Consider the following 20,016-nt stretch of genomic DNA (forward strand, 5'->3'; position numbering starts at 1 on the left):
CTAGATTCCTTATATCTCACCCAGCTTTCCAAAACCTGGTGGCTACATATGACAGGTACCTTGGGGAAATACAGCAATCCATGACCACCATTCCTGTCACTGTCGAACAAGAGGTAACTGTCCTACCAAGGCCCTAGGGCCTAATAGGGCCAAAGACCCATCTAAGAACACATTCCTTCTTTAAAGGGGTACTCCGCCCCTAGACATCTTATCCCCTATAAGATGTCTGATCGTAGGGGTCCCGCCGCAGGGGACTCCTGCAATCTTGGCTGTGGCACACCAGACATCCGGTGTACGGAGGGAACTCTGCTCCATACCGGATGACTGGTGATGGGAGGCAGAGGCTTGTGATGTCACAGTCATGCCCCGCTCCTGATGTCAAGGCCACGCCCCCTCAATGCAAGTCTATGGGAAGGGGCATGACGTCTGTCACGCCCCTTCCCATAGACTTGCATTGAGGGGGCGTTGCCGTGAGCCATGGTTGGTAGGTTGTCAGGGGGCTGTTTCAGGTCAGAATTTTGAGTTACACCTCTGCTCATGGTAACATGCTATTTTCCATCCTTTTCCCAGAATTCTTTGCACCAGCATTACTTGACATCATTACACTCCAATCCAGGATCTCTCAGAGACATCGGCTTCTTTATGACAAAATATCCAGTGACTGGTGGAATGGAAAGCGAAGCGGGAGACAGAAGGGCGGATGAGACGATTCTATCAGCGTCTGACGAGTTGAATTAAGGCAATGGAGTGTTTCATTCCATTATTGATTGAGCGTGCAGGAGGAGAAAACATTTAGGAGTAAGAGGAAAAAAAAGCAACAATTGTTTGTGTCGGTGGAGCGCATCAATGTGACAGTTGAATAAAAAAAAAAAATTTGGTGATTGACCCCGGCGCTCTCTGTTGTTCATTTTCTTCTTGGAACCTGCCCCACTTGTAGCGCCAACCACAGTATCTGGAAATCTGTAATCTGTACAACCCCCACTTCAACCCCAGGCCAAGGCAACAGCCAGCACTTTTGGCTGGTTGTTGCCTAATGCCGCCATCACTACCTCTGCTTAGTCTGGTTACACAAACAGGAAGGAGACTCCCTTTGCTCCTGCGCCCTGTCCTCTTCCTTCCATTGGTTGCCTGTCACAGTCTCTGCAGACAAAGATTGAGGTTGCTTCATCTCAACCAAGCCTGCCTAACATGCGGTTTGTGCCACACTGACCACTGTTTACATGAGGTCCCTTTTTTAATGAGTGGCAACCAAAGGGCATTGTTTTTACAAAACAACAACGCCATAGGCTGCCAGAACATGATGGGAGTTGCCTTTTTTTAAAAGCTGGACAGTCATCATTTGGGGAACACTGCCCTAAAAAGTCTATAGGCATGCCGTCTATCTTCCATCCAGAAGGGGGCGCCACATCCACTTTCATCAGAGCTGCAGTGTCGCTCAGCTCTTAAGGGGTCCATGGAGTAAAACAGAGCTTTCTAAACTGTTGGCGTGACACGTTAGCTTGTTTGCTGCAGCGTGCAGGTGTGTTACACAAAAAATTTGCCTGTTACACAAAAATTGCATGTATATTTATGACTTTCCCTCCTGTCGTATTTCTGTATTCACACCGTGGTAGAGGGATCATACGCAGAATGTGTCATTCGGGTGAAACAGTGGAAGTATTTCAATGACAGCAAATGCAAAATCTGTAACAGGGCCTTCCAACCCTTCTTCATATAAAAGAGAGCTTTGGGGCCCAGATATGACTGCTACCAAAGCAGCTCCAGCAGAAGGTTTTCAATCATTGACAGTAAGTAAAATTCTTATAACAGCAGAAACTTTTTGCAATTGACCACATTGTCAATGTATAATGGAAGATATGCGTCTGAAGAATTACCGGAATTCATGATGAGAAGATTTGGCACCAACCTATTAGCACAGATGAGCCCTGCGTGGAGCTGAAGCTTTATTACATTCCATTTAGCAGCATCCCTCTCATTTCCCCGCTCCTATAATTACTTGTTATGTGTAGTTACAATGTAGTTATGAAAATAAAACGGCACCCGGGTTCTGAGAAATACGACAAATGTCACGAAAGAGAATACAGAGCTGTCTGATATTTTATAGGGGTATTCCAGCTGTAAAAACTTCTCCCCTATAAACAAAATAGGGGACTAAGGTACCCCAAACATTTCTAGACCTGAATACATCACTGGGGTATCTATATCGCTCCCTGCCGAACCCCCACATCACTCAGCGTGAAGAGTCAGGGCTCCGTTTTAGACATTGCAGGGGGTCCCAGAGGTAAGACCCACCACGATCAGACACTTACCCCCTATCATGTGAAAAGCACAGACCTCAGGCTGGGAAGGGGTGTCAATCAGACCACTAGACACCAGGAATGCATGGCCAAAAACGGTTTAAATGCTGCGGTCGCTATTAATCGCAGCATTTAAGTGGTCAAATGATTGGCTTCTGTCTCATGTTTTTTTTTCTTGCCTTCTTCTGGATCCACACTATAGAGTAATAAACTGAAGAAAAATTGGGTAATCGATTAAACTGGATGGACGTATCTCTTTTGTCAGCCCAAAAAACAATGTAACTATACTCCCTCACCCATAAATGTACGTCATGGGGATAGTAGGGGGTTAAAGAAGTCTGTTACAACCGTTCAGGTATTGTGCCTCCCATCTGGGAAGAAATACGACAAACGTGACAAAAGAGAATCCGGAGCTGTCTGATATTTTAAAGGGGTATTTATTAGCGTAAAGAGTCGGGGGTCCGTTCTAAGGAGTCCCAGAGGTCAGACCCCCCTGGGATCAGACACTTACCCCCTATTAAGTGGACAGTACAGGCCTTAGGTTGGTGGGTGCCGATCAGACCACTAGACACCAGAAATGCATGGTCAAAAACTGTTTAAATGCTGTGATCGCTATTAATCACAGCATATAAGTGGTTAAATAATTCTGTTTCATAGGGATTTTTTTTGCCTTCTTCTGGATCAACACTGTAAAGTAATAAACTGAACACTATAGGATAACAGGCTGAATGGGATTAAGTATGTCTTTTGTCAGCCTTAGGAACTATGTTACTATACTCCCGCACCCATAGGTACATGATGGGGTTGATAGAGGTTAAAGAAGTCCAACCGTTCAAGTATTGCGCCTCCTATCTGTGAAGAATAGTTTTTATCGTTCTCAATTTCAAGTTGTTGGTGAATCTTTGTGTTGTTCAAGTGACTGTGTATTAGGTACTTCTGGGCCTGTAGCCATTGCCAGATGGCCCGACCTTTTTCTTCATCACAAGAATTTGAGGACCACTTGTTTCAGGATCCTAGTGCCTCCTGTATACATTCAGACAGACAGATATATTTATTGCTGCTATCCCGCTGCCCAGATGTGATCGCACCAAAAATCAGCCAAGAAGGGTTCATGCCAAACCACCACAGCACCTGCACCGCCTCATCCAGAGCCACGTCCACATCACAAAGCAGGGAAGGATATACTCCCGTTTTGTGAACTTCAAAGAGGCCTGTCCCTGAAACATTGGGGCCTGTTCCTGAAATGTCATCAGAAGCTTGTACACCAAGAACCGATACAGCGTGAAGGTAAACTGGAAAAGAATGGCTTATTTCCAGCATGGCCAAAGTCCAATACCCTTCTGCATCTAGTCCAACATCTACATTCAGGGAACTGGCTAGAGCCCTGGAATTCTTGGTCTCGTACCCTATGACACTGAGGTGAAGTTTCTACATGTGCAGATGGCTTTCTACTACAGTTAACAACATATTTGCATTTCGAATTTTTATCGCGAATATATTCGCTATACATTCGAAATTACGAATATTCACTTTTTCCCGCATATGTGAATATTCGCATACTCCTTTTCACTTGCGGGCCAATTAGAATGATGCAAATACACTTGTCAGAGGTTATCAACAACATCCCTAGCAACCAATAGTAAAGCTGCCCACCCCCTCACTGTTTTCTTCCTTGAATATGCGAATACATGAAATTCGCGAATATAAGACGAATATTCGTCTATACATTTGCGAAATATCGCAAATTCGAATATGGGCAATGCCGCTCATCACTAGATGGTTTAACCTCTACAACACCCAAAGGTATACAGCTGGATCATGGGCTAGGCACGGGGGCAAATAATGACGCCAAGTTACGGAACTACGGCAGCTTTACTGAGATAGACAGGTGTAACAGTCTTAACAGCTTAGCCAGGCCCAAGGAGGTGACCAGTGACTTCAGAGACCTTAGGGCTCGCTGTGACTTGTAGTGGACTTGGATAATTTGATGCAGGGCCACGGTGACTTGACATAGATTAATTTTGACTGACTTGACTGGGACTGAATAGACAGACAGATGTAGGTTTCTGGCATCTTCCCTCAAATAATATCAGATGTGCACTACTGAGAGATACAGGGGAGATTCATCAAGACCTGTGCTGAAGAAAAGTTGAAAGTTGACCAGTTGCACATAGCAACCAATTAGGTTGCTTGTTTCATTTTTCAGGGGCCATTCCAAAAATGAAAGTAGTAGTCTGATTGGTTGCTATGGGCAACTAGTCTTTTCCTCTGCATTGGTGTTGATGAATCTCCCCCGCAGTGTGTACTGATGATGTGGCACTGACTATGACCATGTTGTACTATGCTCTGTGTTATTTGTATTTGATGCAAGGCACAAAGAGGAAGATTTATCAAAACCTGTCCAGAGAAAAAGTTGCCCAGTTGCCCATAGCAACCAATCATTTTTGCAGAGACCTTACTTAAAATGAAAGAAGCAAGATGATTGGTTGTTATGGGTATCTGGGCAAACTTTTCTTTGGACAGGTTTTGATAAATCTCCTCTTGTATGTATGTGTGCAATGTTACCTGGTGCCACTAGATGTCGCTCTGTATCTTTAGAGTGACTATAGAGTGGAAAAACAGTAAGTGAGGTCAGAGTGCACAGTGACAAACAGGAAGTGAGGTCAGAGTGCAGAGTGACAAACAGAAAGTGAGGTCAGAGTGCACAGTGACAAACAGAAAGTGAGGTCAGAGTACAGAGTGACAAACAGGGAGTGAGGTCAGAGTACAGAGTGACAGACAGGAAGTGAGGTCAGAGTGCAAAGTGACAAACAGTAAGTGAGGTCAAAGTGCTGTAAGAAACAGTAAGTGAGGTCAGAGAGCAAAGTGACAAACAGGAAGTGAGGTCAGAGTGCAGTGACAAACAGGAAGTGAGGTCAGAATGCAGAGTGACAAACAGAAAGTGAGGTCAGAGTGGCAAACAGGGAGTGAGGTCAGAGTACAGAGTGACAAACAGGGAGTGTGGTCAGAGTACAGAGTGACAAACAGGAAATGAGGTCAGAGTGCAGAGTGACAAACGGAGTGAGGTCAGAGTACAGAGTGACAAACAGAAAGTGAGGTCAGAGTGCAGAGTGGCAACAGGGAGTGAGGTCAGAGTGCAGAGTAACAAACAGAAAGTGAGGTCAGAGTACAGAGTGACAAACAGAAAGTGAGGTCAGAGTGCAGAGTGGCAACAGGGAGTGAGGTCAGAGTGCAGAGTGACAAACAGGGAGTGAGGTCAGAGTGCAGAGTAACAAACAGAATGTGAGGTCAGAGTGCAGAGTGACAAACGGAGTGAGGTCAGAGTGCAGAGGGACAAACAGAAAGTGATGTCAGAGTGCAGAGTGACAAACAGGAAGTCAGGTCAGAGTACAGAGTGACAAACAGGAAGTGAGGTCAGAGTGCAGAGTGACAAACAGGAAGTGAGGTCAGAGTGCAGAGGGACAAACAGAAAGTGAGGTCAGAGTACAGAGTGACAAACAGGGAGTGAGGTCAGAGTGCAGAGTGGCAAACAGGAAGTGAGGTCAGTTGTGCTGTAAGAAACAGTGAGGTCAGAGTGCAGAGTGATAAACAGGAAGTGAGGTCAGAGTGCAATAAGGTCAGCGTGCAGAATGCCTAGAGGTGTCACCTCAGTCTCCTGACTGGCTGAGCAGCAATTTAAGTGTTGACCACAGCACCAAGAAGTGCAGAATGGCAGAGACCGGGCCCTTGATAATGGAGGCTGCAAAGGAGCCCAGGAGGTAAGTAGAGACTTATGTACTCTCCACTATGAGTCTGTCGGGGTTACCAGCATTACTGCTCACCTCTTGAACCCTTCTTACAAACGGAGAGAAATGGTGCAATAAACAACAGCAATAGACACCCAGTATACACTATGGGGGAGATTTATCAAATCCTGTCCTGAGGAAAAGTTGCTGAGTTGTCCATAGCAACCAATCAGATCACTTCTTTCATTAAAAGAAAAAAAAGGCCTCTGAAAATGAAAGAAGTGATCTGATTGGTTGCTATGGGCAACTAGGCAACTTTTACTCTGTTTTGGTAAATCTTCCCCTAATAAAATGAGTGTAGTCTCCACAGTATATATCATAATGAGTGTAGTCTCCACAGTATATATCATAATGAGTGTGGTCTCCTCAGTATACAGTATATAAATTAGTGAGTGCAGTCTCCTCAGTATACAGTATATAAATTAGTGAGTGCAGTCTCCTCAGTATACAGTATATAAATTAGTGAGTGTGGTCTCCTCAGTATACAGTATATAAATTAGTGAGTGCGGTCTCCTCAGTATACAGTATATATTAGTGAGTGTGGTCTCCTCAGTATACAGTATATATCATAGTGAGTGTGGTCTCCTCAGTATACAGTATATATCTTAGTGAGTGTGGTCTCCTCAGTATACAGTATATATCTTAGTGAGTGTGGTCTCCTCAGTATACACTATATATCTTAGTGAGTGCAGTCTCCTCAGTATACAGTATATATCATAGTGAGTGTGGTCTCCTCAGTATACAGTATATATCTTAGTGAGTGTGGTCTCCTCAGTATACAGTATATATCATAGTGAGTGTGGTCTCCTCAGTATACACTATATATCTTAGTGAGTGCAGTCTCCTCAGTATACAGTATATATCATAGTGAGTGTGGTCTCCTCAGTATACACTATATATCTTAGTGAGTGCAGTCTCCTCAGTATACAGTATATATCTTAGTGAGTGTGGTCTCCTCAGTATACAGTATATATCATAGTGAGTGTGGTCTCCTCAGTATACAGTATATAAATTAGTGAGTGTGGTCTCCTCAGTATACAGTATATAAATTAGTGAGTGTGGTCTCCTCAGTATACAGTATATATCATAGTGAGTGTGGTCTCCTCAGTATACACTATATATCTTAGTGAGTGCAGTCTCCTCAGTATACAGTATATATCTTAGTGAGTGTGGTCTCCTCAGTATACAGTATATATCATAGTGAGTGTGGTCTCCTCAGTATACAGTATATATCCTAGTGAGTGTGGTCTCCTCAGTATACAGTATATATCCTAGTGAGTGTGGTCTCCTCAGTATACAGTATATAACTTAGTGAGTGCAGTCTCCTCAGTATACAGTATATATCATAGTGAGTGTGGTCTCCTCAGTATACAGTATATATCCTAGTGAGTGTGGTCTCCTCAGTATACAGTATATATCATAGTGAGTGTGGTCTCCTCAGTATACAGTATATATCTTAGTGAGTGTGGTCTCCTCAGTATACAGTATATATCTTAGTGAGTGTGGTCTCCTCAGTATACAGTATATATCTTAGTGAGTGTGGTCTCCTCAGTATACAGTATATATCATAGTGAGTGTGGTCTCCTCAGTATACAGTATATATCATAGTGAGTGTGGTCTCCTCAGTATACAGTATATATCTTAGTGAGTGCAGTCTCCTCAGTATACAGTATATATTAGTGAGTGCGGTCTCCTCAGTATACAGTATATATCTTAGTGAGTGCAGTCTCCTCAGTATACAGTATATATTAGTGAGTGTGGTCTCCTCAGTATACAGTATATATCTTAGTGAGTGTGGTCTCTTCAGGATACAGTATATATCTTAGTGAGTGCGGTCTCCTCAGTATACAGTATATATCATAGTGAGTGCGGTCTCCTCAGTATATATCTTAGTAAGTGTGGTCTCCTCAATATACACTATATATCATAGTGAGTGCGGTCTCCTCAGTATATATCTTAGTAAGTGTGGTCTCCTCAATATACACTATATATCATAGTGAGTGTGGTCTCCTCAGTATACACTATATATCTTAGTGAGTGCAGTCTCCTCAGTATACAGTATATATTAGTGAGTGTGGTCTCCTCAGTATACAGTATATATCATAGTGAGTGTGGTCTCCTCAGTATACAGTATATATCTTAGTGAGTGCAGTCTCCTCAGTATACAATATGTAACTTAGTGAGTGTGGTCTCCTCAGTATACACTATATATCTTAGTGAGTGTGGTCTCCTCAGTATACAGTATATATTAGTGAGTGTGGTCTCCTCAGTATACACTATATATCTTAGTGAGTTTGGTCTCCTCAGTATACAGTATATATTAGTGAGTGTGGTCTCCTCAGTATACACTATATATCTTAGTGAGTGCAGTCTCCTCAGTATACAGTATATATCATAGTGAGTGTGGTCTCCTCAGTATACAGTATATATCATAGTGAGTGTGGTCTCCTCAGTATACAGTATATATCTTAGTGAGTGCAGTCTCCTCAGTATACAGTATATATCTTAGTGAGTGTGGTCTCCTCAGTATACAGTATATATCATAGTGAGTGTGGTCTCCTCAGTATACAGTATATATCATAGTGAGTGTGGTCTCCTCAGTATACAGTATATATCATAGTGAGTGTGGTCTCCTCAGTATACAGTATATAAATTAGTGAGTGTGGTCTCCTCAGTATACAGTATATATCATAGTGAGTGTGGTCTCCTCAGTATACAGTATATATCTTAGTGAGTGCAGTCTCCTCAGTATACAGTATATATCTTAGTGAGTGTGGTCTCCTCAGTATACAGTATATATCATAGTGAGTGTGGTCTCCTCAGTATACAGTATATATCTTAGTGAGTGCAGTCTCCTCAGTATACAATATGTAACTTAGTGAGTGTGGTCTCCTCAGTATACACTATATATCTTAGTAAGTGTGGTCTCCTCAGTATACAGTATATATTAGTGAGTGTGGTCTCCTCAGTATACACTATATATCTTAGTGAGTTTGGTCTCCTCAGTATACAGTATATATTAGTGAGTGTGGTCTCCTCAGTATACACTATATATCTTAGTGAGTGCAGTCTCCTCAGTATACAGTATATATTAGTGAGTGTGGTCTCCTCAATATACACTATATATCATAGTGAGTGTGGTCTCCTCAGTATACAGTATATATCATAGTGAGTGTGGTCTCCTCAGTATACAGTATATATCTTAGTGAGTGTGGTCTCCTCAGTATACAGTTTATATTAGTGAGTGTGGTCTCCTCAGTATATATCTTAGTGAGTGTGGTCTCCTCAGTATACAGTATATATCATAGTGAGTGTGGTCTCCTCAGTATATATCTTAGTGAGTGTGGTCTCCTCAGTATACACTATATATCTTAGTGAGTGCAGTCTCCTCAGTATACAGTATATATCATAGTGAGTGTGGTCTCCTCAGTATATATCTTAGTGAGTGTGGTCTCCTCAGTATACAGTATATATCATAGTGAGTGCAGTCTCCTCAGTATACAGTATATATCTTAGTGAGTGCAGTCTCCTCAGTATACAGTATATATCATAGTGAGTGTGGTCTCCTCAGTATACAGTATATATCATAGTGAGTGCAGTCTCCTCAGTATACAGTATATATCATAGTGAGTGTGGTCTCCTCAGTATACAGTATATATCTTAGTGAGTGCAGTCTCCTCAGTATACAGTATATATCATAGTGAGTGTGGTCTCCTCAGTATACAGTATATATCTTAGTGAGTGCAGTCTCCTCAGTATACAGTATATATCATAGTGAGTGTGGTCTCCTCAGTATACAGTATATATCTTAGTGAGTGCAGTCTCCTCAGTATACAGTATATATCATAGTGAGTGTGGTCTCCTCAGTATACAGTATATATCTTAGTGAGTGCAGTCTCCTCAGTATACAGTATATATCATAGTGAGTGTGGTCTCCTCAGTATACAGTATATATCTGTACAGTGAGTGAGGCTCCTGGGGCCCCCATTCTCTCTCTCTCTCTCTGGGGCCCGCTTGGTGCCAGTCTTGCCTGGTAGTTCCTCTTTCCCCCAGGACTCTGGTTTCTTTGCTCTGCACAAGTCCCTATTTATAGAGCAGCTACCTCCCGCTAGCGCCTTCTCTCCGCCTGGGGTCACAGCTGATTTTTAATGAGCCCCAAACAAATTAATGATTCAACAACAAGTCTAATAGAAAGAGGAGGGAGCCCCCCGAGGAATCCACAAAGAGGGAACACACGCCGGGGACCGTCGGATATTAATATGGAAAAATCCCATCCGTAATCTGCCTGTCCATTATCCTGCAGAGAGTCTGTGTTATAATCTATGGCCTTATTCATTCTCCCTAGCACAGACCCCTTTATATTTGGGCATCCTAAATGTACTACTATTTCTCCTGATAATCCTGAACTATTACAGTAGTAATGCTAGTCTCCGGTTGGATCTCCTTTATAGTTTCTTGAAGGTGCTGGCGATGTTTCTCAGAGATTTCCCTCTAAATGGACATGATGACATCACACAGTTCCTCTAAATGGACATGATGACATCACACAGTTCCTCCATATGGACATGATGACATCACACAGTTCCTCCATATGCACATGATGACATCACACAGTTCCTCCGTATAGACATGATGACATCACACGGTTCCTCCGTATGGACATGATGACATCACACGGTTCCTCCGTATGGACATGATGACATCACACGGGTCCTCCGTATGGACATGATGACATCACACAGTTCCTCCATATGGACATGATGACATCACACGGTTCCTCCGTATGGACATGATGACATCACACGGTTCCTCCGTATGGACATGATGACATCACACGGTTCCTCCGTATGGACATGATGACATCACACAGTTCCTCCGTATGGACATGATGACATCACACGGTTCCTCCGTACGGACATGATGACATCACACAGTTCTTCCATATGGACATGATGATGACATCACACAGTTCCTCCATATGGACATGATGACATCACACGGTTCCTCCGTATGGACATGATGACATCACACAGTTCCTCCGTATGGACATGATGACATCACACTGTTGCTGTAGATTTGTCGGATCCATGATGAGAATCTCTGGTTCCACCACATCCCAGCGGTGATCTATTGGATGAGATCTGGTGACTGGATGCCATTGGAGTCATGTGACCTCATTGTCCTGAATGAGATGAAATCATGTGACATGGGGCATTATCCTTTTGGAAGTATCATCAGAAGATGGGTCCACTGTGGTCATAAAGGGATGGACATTGTCAGTAACAATACTAAGGTAGGCTGTGGTGTTTATACAGGGCTCAATGGGTACTAAGGGGCCCAAAGTGCCCAGAAAATTTCCCACACACCATTACACTCCACCAGCCTGAACCGCTGATACAAAGCATTGGAATGTCACAGCTGGAATCGGGACTCATCAGACCAGACAACGTTCTTCCATCTTCTATTGTCCAGTTCTGGTGACCTGTGTGAACTTTACCCTCGGTTTCCTGTTCTTAGCTGACAGGAGTGGCCATTGGTCTGGTCTTCTGCTGTAGCCTATCTCATTCTAGGTTGGACTTGTTGTGTGGCCAATGATGATATTCTGCAGACCTTGGATGTAACCAGTGATTATTTGAGTTACTGTTGCCTTTTTGTCATCTTGAACCAGTCTGCCCAAACTCGTCTGACACCAACAAGGCATTTTCATGAACACAACTGCAGCTTGCTGAATATTTTCTCTTTTCGGACCGTTCTCTTTAAACCCTAAAGATGGATGTGCATGAAAATCCCAGTAGATCAGCCGTTACTGAAATACCCAGAACGGCCCGTCTGACACCAACAACCATGACACGTTCACAGTTACTTAAATCCCCTTTCTTCCACATTTTGTCTTAACTGTGTCTACATACCTAAATACGTGTGATAGGGCTTAAAATGTTCAGAAAAAAAACTAATTCGCATGCAAAAATGCACCAATGCTGTAGTGCAAAATATGGGGGTAAATGTAAGAGGAAATTTGATACATTTTGCCCCTCCTAAATTCATGCTATTACAATACTGGTGAATTTCCAGCACTGTTGCTGTGTATTCTGCCCTGCACTAATCCGGAGGTACACACACTCCTCCCCGTAATAAGATGTTTATCATCAGTCGCCTCCCTCTAATTATACGGTTACATTGTCGCCGGCAATCTCCAGTAATGACTCCGCTGCAGGTAAACAATGTTATAATCGCTGCTGTCACTTCACCGTTCCCTCCTGGGAAATCAACATTTGCAAACAAAGGTGCATGCGCTCATCTTGGATCACATGACCTGTCATCACATGACATCATGAGAAAAGGTCCCATGGATTGGGGCTGAGACAGGGCTCATGTGAGCGAATATAGTGTCCACCTCTTTTATCCATATGGCATGCTGCTGATTTTCTTTTTCCTCTTCATTATGTGGACACATGGGCCGTGCATGGTCACCAGCTACTAAACAGCTGATCAGAACCTCTTTGCTTCGGGGCTCACCCTCAGCTTTGGGAGCCACCACACGGAACCAATGCTGCCAATGTAAGGACAACGTGTGGAGGCGCCTGTAGATAAAGAGGAGTCTGGGAGCAAAGAGTAGAAGTTTTTAGAGGGGTCTTCTTTGGTGACTAGAAAATACAGATGGAGGGTCTGGTCTGGATTCTGTTTGCTTATAGGTCTGATCTGGTGTCTGCATTGATTACGGGATTGGCTGGGAGTCTGCATTGATTGTAGGTCCGGTCTGTAGTCTGGATTTATTAAGGAATCTGAAGTCTGCATTGATATGGGTCTTATCTGGAGTCTGCATAAAGGGAGTTTGCATTGATTACAGGTCTGGAGTCTGCATTGGTTAGGTGTCTGGTCTGGGGTCTGCATTGATTAAGGGACCTGGTCTGGGGTCTGCATTGATTAAGGGACCTGGTCTGGGGTCTGCATTGATTAAGGGACCTGGTCTGGAGTCTGCATTGATTAAGAGGTCTGGTCTGGGGTCTACATTGATTAAGGGACCTGGTCTGGGGTCTGCATTGATTAAGGGATCTGATCTGGGGTCTGCATTGATTCTGGGGTCTGCATTGATTAAGGGATCTGATCTGGGGTCTGAACTGATTAATGGGTCTGGTCTGGGGTCTGCATTGATTCTGGGGTCTGCATTGATTAAGGGGTCTGGTCTGGGGTCTGCACTGATTAAGGGATCTGGTCTGTGGTCTGCATTAAGGGGTCTGGAGTCTGCATTGATTTAGATGTTTGTCTGGGGTCTTCATTGATAAAGTGTCTGTGGTCTGCATTGATTAAGGGATCTGAGGTCTGCATTGCTTTCAAGCCTGGTCTGATTTCTGTATGGATTATCGGTCTGGTCTGGGGCCTTAGTCTGAAAAGGTGGGGTTTCCAAGGTGGGTCCAGCTCCTATGAATATATCATAAATGTTGAAGCTAGGAATACTCATTTAAGAACCATCTGCTCGGTTGTACACATTGAACGTGACCCTTGCTCCCTACAGTTCCATCTCCACAAAAAAACTGCAATATCCTACCCCAAAGAGCCTTTTTGGATAAGACTATTAATAATTTACTAGCAGAATTACCGTATATCGTGTTTAACACAGAGAACAATTCCAGCTCTTGTTTCTTTCATTAAGATCCATGTAAAACAATTCAGGGCTTTCCAGTAGCGTTACAGTGTATCCGCAGCAGACGTGCCTCTCAGCATCTTGTATGGGGCTTCCAGGGAGGTTGCGGACGTCCACTTAGACAGTCATCATCCGGCCCATTATCTGGGATCTGTATCCCCTATTAGCGGTGTCTTTTACAGGCACAGATTGGTGCCATGGGTTTCCAGAGCTCGCCATCTGTTCCTGCAGACTATCCTGGCTCCCGACCATCTTTCTACCTCTCTCGACCTGCTCCGTCTGCTGCGTTAATCGTCTGCCAGGTTCCACTAGATCAGTGTTCGCGCCGCTGACATCTACTTTCCTGCGTTGTACTCACAATGGGGAACTTGTCACTTCCAGCAGGAAGCAGAAGACACGGGCAGGATGTATACTGGTGATTTACAACGGAGACTATGAGCACTGGGACCGTATTGCGGGGACCATTATATAACATACGGCGTATTGTAATCGTCGCTGTCAATCACCTTAACCAGACAGATCTGTTGTTTTTTTTTCAATGGGAATTTTCTATCCCAAATGCTCACAAGTGGCAGATTTGTTGCAGACATTTCGACGACTTTCCCAATTTCTTGCACTTGCCTCCAAAACAACCTGCTGCATGTGAATTCCGTCTTACAGCTTTTGCACAATTCATGATACTGAACTGTCCCTTCAAAATTTTTGCACAGAACTTTTTATACAAGGTGCAATATCAGCAATACACAAATGCTGTTTTCAATGATTTCCCTGATTGTGTGGGACCCGCTGCTGTTCACCCCCATGATCTCTCCTGCAGCCCCCCCCCCCCCAGTGATCTTTTGCATGGAGCAATACAGGGGCAGCAGGATCATGATGTCATGGCCCCGCACCCTCAATGCAAGTCTATGGGAGGGGGTGATAAGATGTGTAGGGGCGGAGTACCCCTTTAAATCTAACCCTGGGTGCAACAATGGCACAAGCTATATCCACTCCATTAAAGGGTAAAGTATACCCATTGCACACTCCACAGCATCCATACATGTTTACAGGTAAAGCTATAGGGGGTACAGAGGTAACAGTCTCATCCAGGACCTAAAGGTTCCTGAAGACACCAGTGTTTAAAATTACATAAATGGTTTGCTGGGTGGGGCGGGTTTATTTTTTAAATTGGGGTCCAATGCGGGCACTATTTGGAATGGACTCCATCATCCATCCCAACAAGGACGGAATAGCAAAGTAAGAGAACTTGGAAATGTGTGTAGTAGGTGAACATACCATTTGGGCCTTATGGCAATATCCAAGGATGTGGGCACAAAGTCCCTAACTTATAATACTCCGATGTGGTTGGTAAGGAGACTATAACCTTTAGGACCCATATAATTTTGCTCCTGAGCCAGAGGTTGGAGATACCAACGAAAGACATATTGGAATTACTTTTGGACTGGACAGCCTTGGCTGAAATCCTGTCCAAAAATGTGACCCTTTTCCCACAATTGCCCCTTGTCCAATTAAAATAGCCCAACCCAGGGGTGAAATAAATGGGAAGCTCTGGGGTATTTACTAAGAATGGTTGTAGAATAGAGTCTCTCAGCTCACATTCATGGACTCCCATAGGCTTTGTTTACCTTGTGTAAGCAATGGGGCAAGGAAGGGTTCGTCTCGAAAGTAAATAGGAATCTATATGGAACCATAGATGCAAATATTTGCCTGAAAAACCCTCCAGTTTTTCATTGTATTTCACAGCTTTACTCTAAATTCATCCTCCTTGCCTGTCGCCAGGGACAACACATAACAGAACCGCAAAAATGGGAGCAGGTTCAGTGTAAACCTCTTCTCCGGCCCCCAACAGAGGAACTGAATGAGGCTCATTCATCACCAGACGAATGGAGGCGTTTGGGGAGTGTGGAAAGGAAATGAGCTCTAGAGAACCCAGCAGCCCGACCTACAACACAATAACTGCAGCTCTCTGACCAAAAATATGTGCCCCCTCCTTCCATACATTGTGAGAAGGGGCGCTAAAGTCAATGGGACAGCAATGAGAGATCCTGCTTTCTGCCGGATGGTCCTTACGTGCAGCTCAGAACTGTGAAGTTTTGCAAATTCCTTAAATTTCTACCAGATTTAGGGGGTCATGTATCAATGTAGTTATGTGTCTAAATTCCGCTCTGCCATGGCACCGCTTGTGCGCTCCATGCGGAAAATCAAGCGCTTGAGAAGGGGGTGAGTAGTGGCAGTTTTCATATTTACGTCACTATGTATTTTGTGCCTCCACATATGAGGGTTTGTTACAATGTTATGAAGTCCAGCAAACCACTGTGAGGTAAAACAGTCTGGACCCCAGGCTGATAAAATGTACTTGTTCTGATACTTTGTAACGCATGATCAAGAAAGTAACTTCCTATTGGGCTTTGGGGAAGAGGCTCGTGCCTATTTCCGGGCAGCGAACAAGAAAGGAAGCATTTACCACTATGCACCTTCCATGGGAGAATAGTTAGGTGGGTAAACAACAATTAGGCACTCGACACCAAATATAATTGAGGAGGCAACTGTAGGAGTCACAGGCCTGAAAGTGCATCTTGAGCACCTACCAATACACAGTTTGTTTAGACCTCAGACCGGACCCCAAAAATAATTCAGACTCCAGATCAGACCCCAAAATAATTTAGACTAGATCAGGCCTCAAAATTAATTCAGACTCCAGATAAGACCACGAAATTAATTCAGACTCCAGATAAGACACAGAAAATAATTCAGACTCCAGATAAGACCCCAAAATAATTTAGACTCTAGATCAGGCCTCAAAATTTATTCAGACTCTAGATCAGACCCCATAATTAAGACTCCAGATTAGACCCCATAATAATTCAGACTCGAGATCAGACCCCAGAATTAATTCACACCCTAGATCAGACAAACATAAATTTAAACACTAGATCAAACCCTAAAATGAATTACGAGCCTAGATCACATGCTAAAATTATCAAGACCATAGATATGTCCTCAAAATTAATCTGGATCCCAGATCAGACCCCCAAAAACCTATTCAGCCTTCAGATCAGACATCTCCATTTATGTTCTGCTCCTTTATCTTGAGTCAGGTCTTGGGTCCTGAATTGGGATCCCCAAAAAAAAACTTGCGGACACGAGTGGTAATAAGGTTGTTTGCGGGTGGGAACGGGCGGTCACATAATATACAGTAGGTCCCGCAAAATCCTGTGCAGCACCGCAAACCTTAAGTGCCACAGGGGATGATGAAATGGCAGAGGGGGTACTATTTCTAAAAGCTGTAACAAAATGTCTGCAGGAGCGGGCTGGACTGGACACACTTTACGGGAGCGGGCGGTAATGGTCAGAAATCCACCGGGAACGAGAAAACAGTCCTGCGCAGTCCTCTAGTCTTGATGTCATTCAGCACTATCTGGCAAGGACCTGTTCTTGGGTCCTGGACCAATGAATTGTTGACTCCTAAGCGGTGAGGGCAAGAATTTGTAGCTTTGACTGTACTAACGGGTGGGACCCAATGGGAACCACCTAGTACTCTGTTTACAGACATTTTATGGGGTCATGAGCCTCCTGGGTTGAAGGCTGTGATCTCAAGAGCTATATAACTGGTATAAGTCCTGAGGTTAGTCCCTTGTCTATGGTGCAATAACATAAGACAACATTGCCATAATGTCTCCTTTCATCCCAGTATTGACAGATTTTAGGGATGGTTAGGAAGATGCCGGGTCATGTTATGGGGCAGGTCCCCCATTGCCAGAGGCTGGTGTGTGCCCAGGTGTCCTGACTGGGAGGAGACTGGAGACAACTGGTACACAGTGCCTGCCAAATGACAGCACAGCGGTAGAGGTCAGAGGCTCTAAGCTAATGTGTCCAGCTGGTCAGGAGGACACAAGTACATGGCGTCTATTAATATCATCCCAATCCTATTAAAGTGTGCACAGACTGTCCAGACTAAGGCATCCTCCTCAGCACACATGGAGGAAATTTTCACTTAACCCTCCGTCTCCTTATAGATGAACACAGTCAACCCAGCATGGTCCATATCACTATATACACACAGGAGATATATAACTTATACCAGCTGTACATATATAATTATATACAGTATATACCAGGTTATACCAGCATGGTCCATATCACTATATATACACAGGAGATATATAACTTATACCAGCTGTACATATATAATTATATACAGTATACACCCAGGTTATACCAGCATGGTCCATATCACTATATACACACAGGAGATATATGACTTATACCAGCTGTACATATATAATTATATACAGTATATACCAGGTTATACCAGCATGGTCCATATCACTATATACACACAGGAGATATATGACTTATACCAGCTGTACATATATAATTATATACAGTATATACCAGGTTATACCAGCATGGTCCATATCACTATATACACACAGGAGATATATGACTTATACCAGCTGTACATATATAATTATATACAGTATATACCAGGTTATACCAGCATGGTCCATATCACTATATATACACAGGAGATATATAACTTATACCAGCTGTACATATATAATTATATACAGTATATACCCAGGTTATACCAGCATGGTCCATATAACTATATACAGGAGATATATAACTTATACCAGCTGTACATATATAATTATATACAGTATATACCAGGTTATACCAGCATGGTCCATATCACTATATACATGAGATATATAACTTATACCAGCTGTACATATATATTATATATAGTATATACCAGGTTATACCAGCATGGTCCATATCACTATATACAGGAGATATATAACTTTTACCAGCTGTACATATGTAATTATATACAGTATATACCCATGTTATACCAGCATGGTCCACATCACTATATACAGGAGATATATAACTTATACCAGCTGTACATATATAATTATATACATTATATACCAGGCTATACCAGCATGGTCAATATCACTATATACAGGAGATATATAACTTATACCAGCTGTACATATATATTATATACAGTATATACCCAGGTTATACCAGCATGGTCCATATCACTATATACAGGAGATATATAACTTATACCAGCTATATATATATAATTATATACAGTATATACCCAGGTTATACCAGCATGGTCCATATCACTATATACAGAAGATATATAACTTATACCAGCTGTACACATATATTATATACAGTATATACCCAGGTTATACCAGCATGGTTCATATCACTATATACAGGATATATATAACTTATACCAGCTGTACATATATATTATATACAGTATATACCAGGTTATACCAGCATGGTCCAAATCACTATATACATGAGATATATAACTTATACCAGCTGTACATATATATTATATACAGTATATACCCAGGTTATACCAGCATGGTCCATATCACTATATACAGGAGATATATAACTTATACCAGCTGTACATATATATTATATACAGTATATACCAGCATGGTCCATATTACTATATACAGGAGATATATAACTTATACCAGCTGTACATATATAATTATATACAGTATATACCCAGGAATAGTAGAGCTACATCAGTGCTATATAGATCTATATACAGGAATAGCAGAGCTACATCAGTGCTATAGATCTATATACAGGAATAGCAGAGCTACATCAGTGCTATAGATCTATATACAGGAATAGCAGAGCTACATCAGTGCTATAGATCTATATACAGGAATAGCAGAGCTACATCAGTGCTATAGATCTATATACAGGAATAGCAGAGCTACATCAGTGCTATATAGATCTATATATACAGGAATAGCAGAGCTACATCAGTACTATATAGATCTATATACAGGAATAGCAGAGCTACATCAGTGCTATAGATCTATATACAGGAATAGCAGAGCTACATCAGTACTATAGATCTATATACAGGAATAGCAGAGCTACATCAGTACTATATATATCTATATACAGGAATAGCAGAGCTACATCAGTGCTATAGATCTATATACAGGAATAGCAGAGCTACATCAGTGCTATAGATCTATATACAGGAATAGCAGAGCTACATCAGTGCTATAGATCTATATACAGGAATAGCAGAGCTACATCAGTACTATAGATCTATATACAGGAATAGCAGAGCTACATCAGTACTATAGATCTATATACAGGAATAGAAGAGCTACATCAGTACTATATAGATCTATATACAGGAATAGCAGAACTACATCAGTACTATATAGATCTATATACAGGAATAGCAGAGCTACATCAGTGCTATAGATCTATATACAGGAAT

General features: G+C 42.6%; 2 protein-coding genes and 1 long non-coding RNA gene across 4 annotated transcripts in view; 2 read left to right on the plus strand and 1 right to left on the minus strand.

Annotated features, from left to right (window-relative positions):
• PTN (pleiotrophin) overlaps positions 1-20,016 on the minus strand; it is a 48,713-nt gene that overhangs the window by 26,888 nt on the left and 1,809 nt on the right. The window lies entirely within an intron of this gene.
• On the plus strand, positions 4,920-5,603 carry LOC130267676 (uncharacterized). Its single transcript, XR_008843241.1, has 3 exons — positions 4,920-5,300; positions 5,363-5,457; positions 5,521-5,603. It is a non-coding gene; the product is annotated as an uncharacterized LOC130267676 (long non-coding RNA).
• The window catches only part of LOC130267672 (uncharacterized), an 89,553-nt gene continuing 75,242 nt past the window's right edge, over positions 5,706-20,016 (plus strand). The window contains exons 1-2 of one of the 2 annotated variants that reach the window (XM_056517750.1): positions 5,706-5,806; positions 5,866-6,055. The gene's annotated coding sequence lies outside the window, so the exon portion shown is untranslated. Of the gene's footprint in view, positions 5,807-5,865; positions 6,056-15,283; positions 15,945-20,016 lie in introns of those variants that run through there. The other variant, XM_056517751.1, reaches the window with a different exon arrangement.

Source organism: Hyla sarda, chromosome 4 (genome assembly GCF_029499605.1).
Source record: "Hyla sarda isolate aHylSar1 chromosome 4, aHylSar1.hap1, whole genome shotgun sequence".
NCBI classification, from domain to species: domain Eukaryota; kingdom Metazoa; phylum Chordata; class Amphibia; order Anura; family Hylidae; genus Hyla; species Hyla sarda.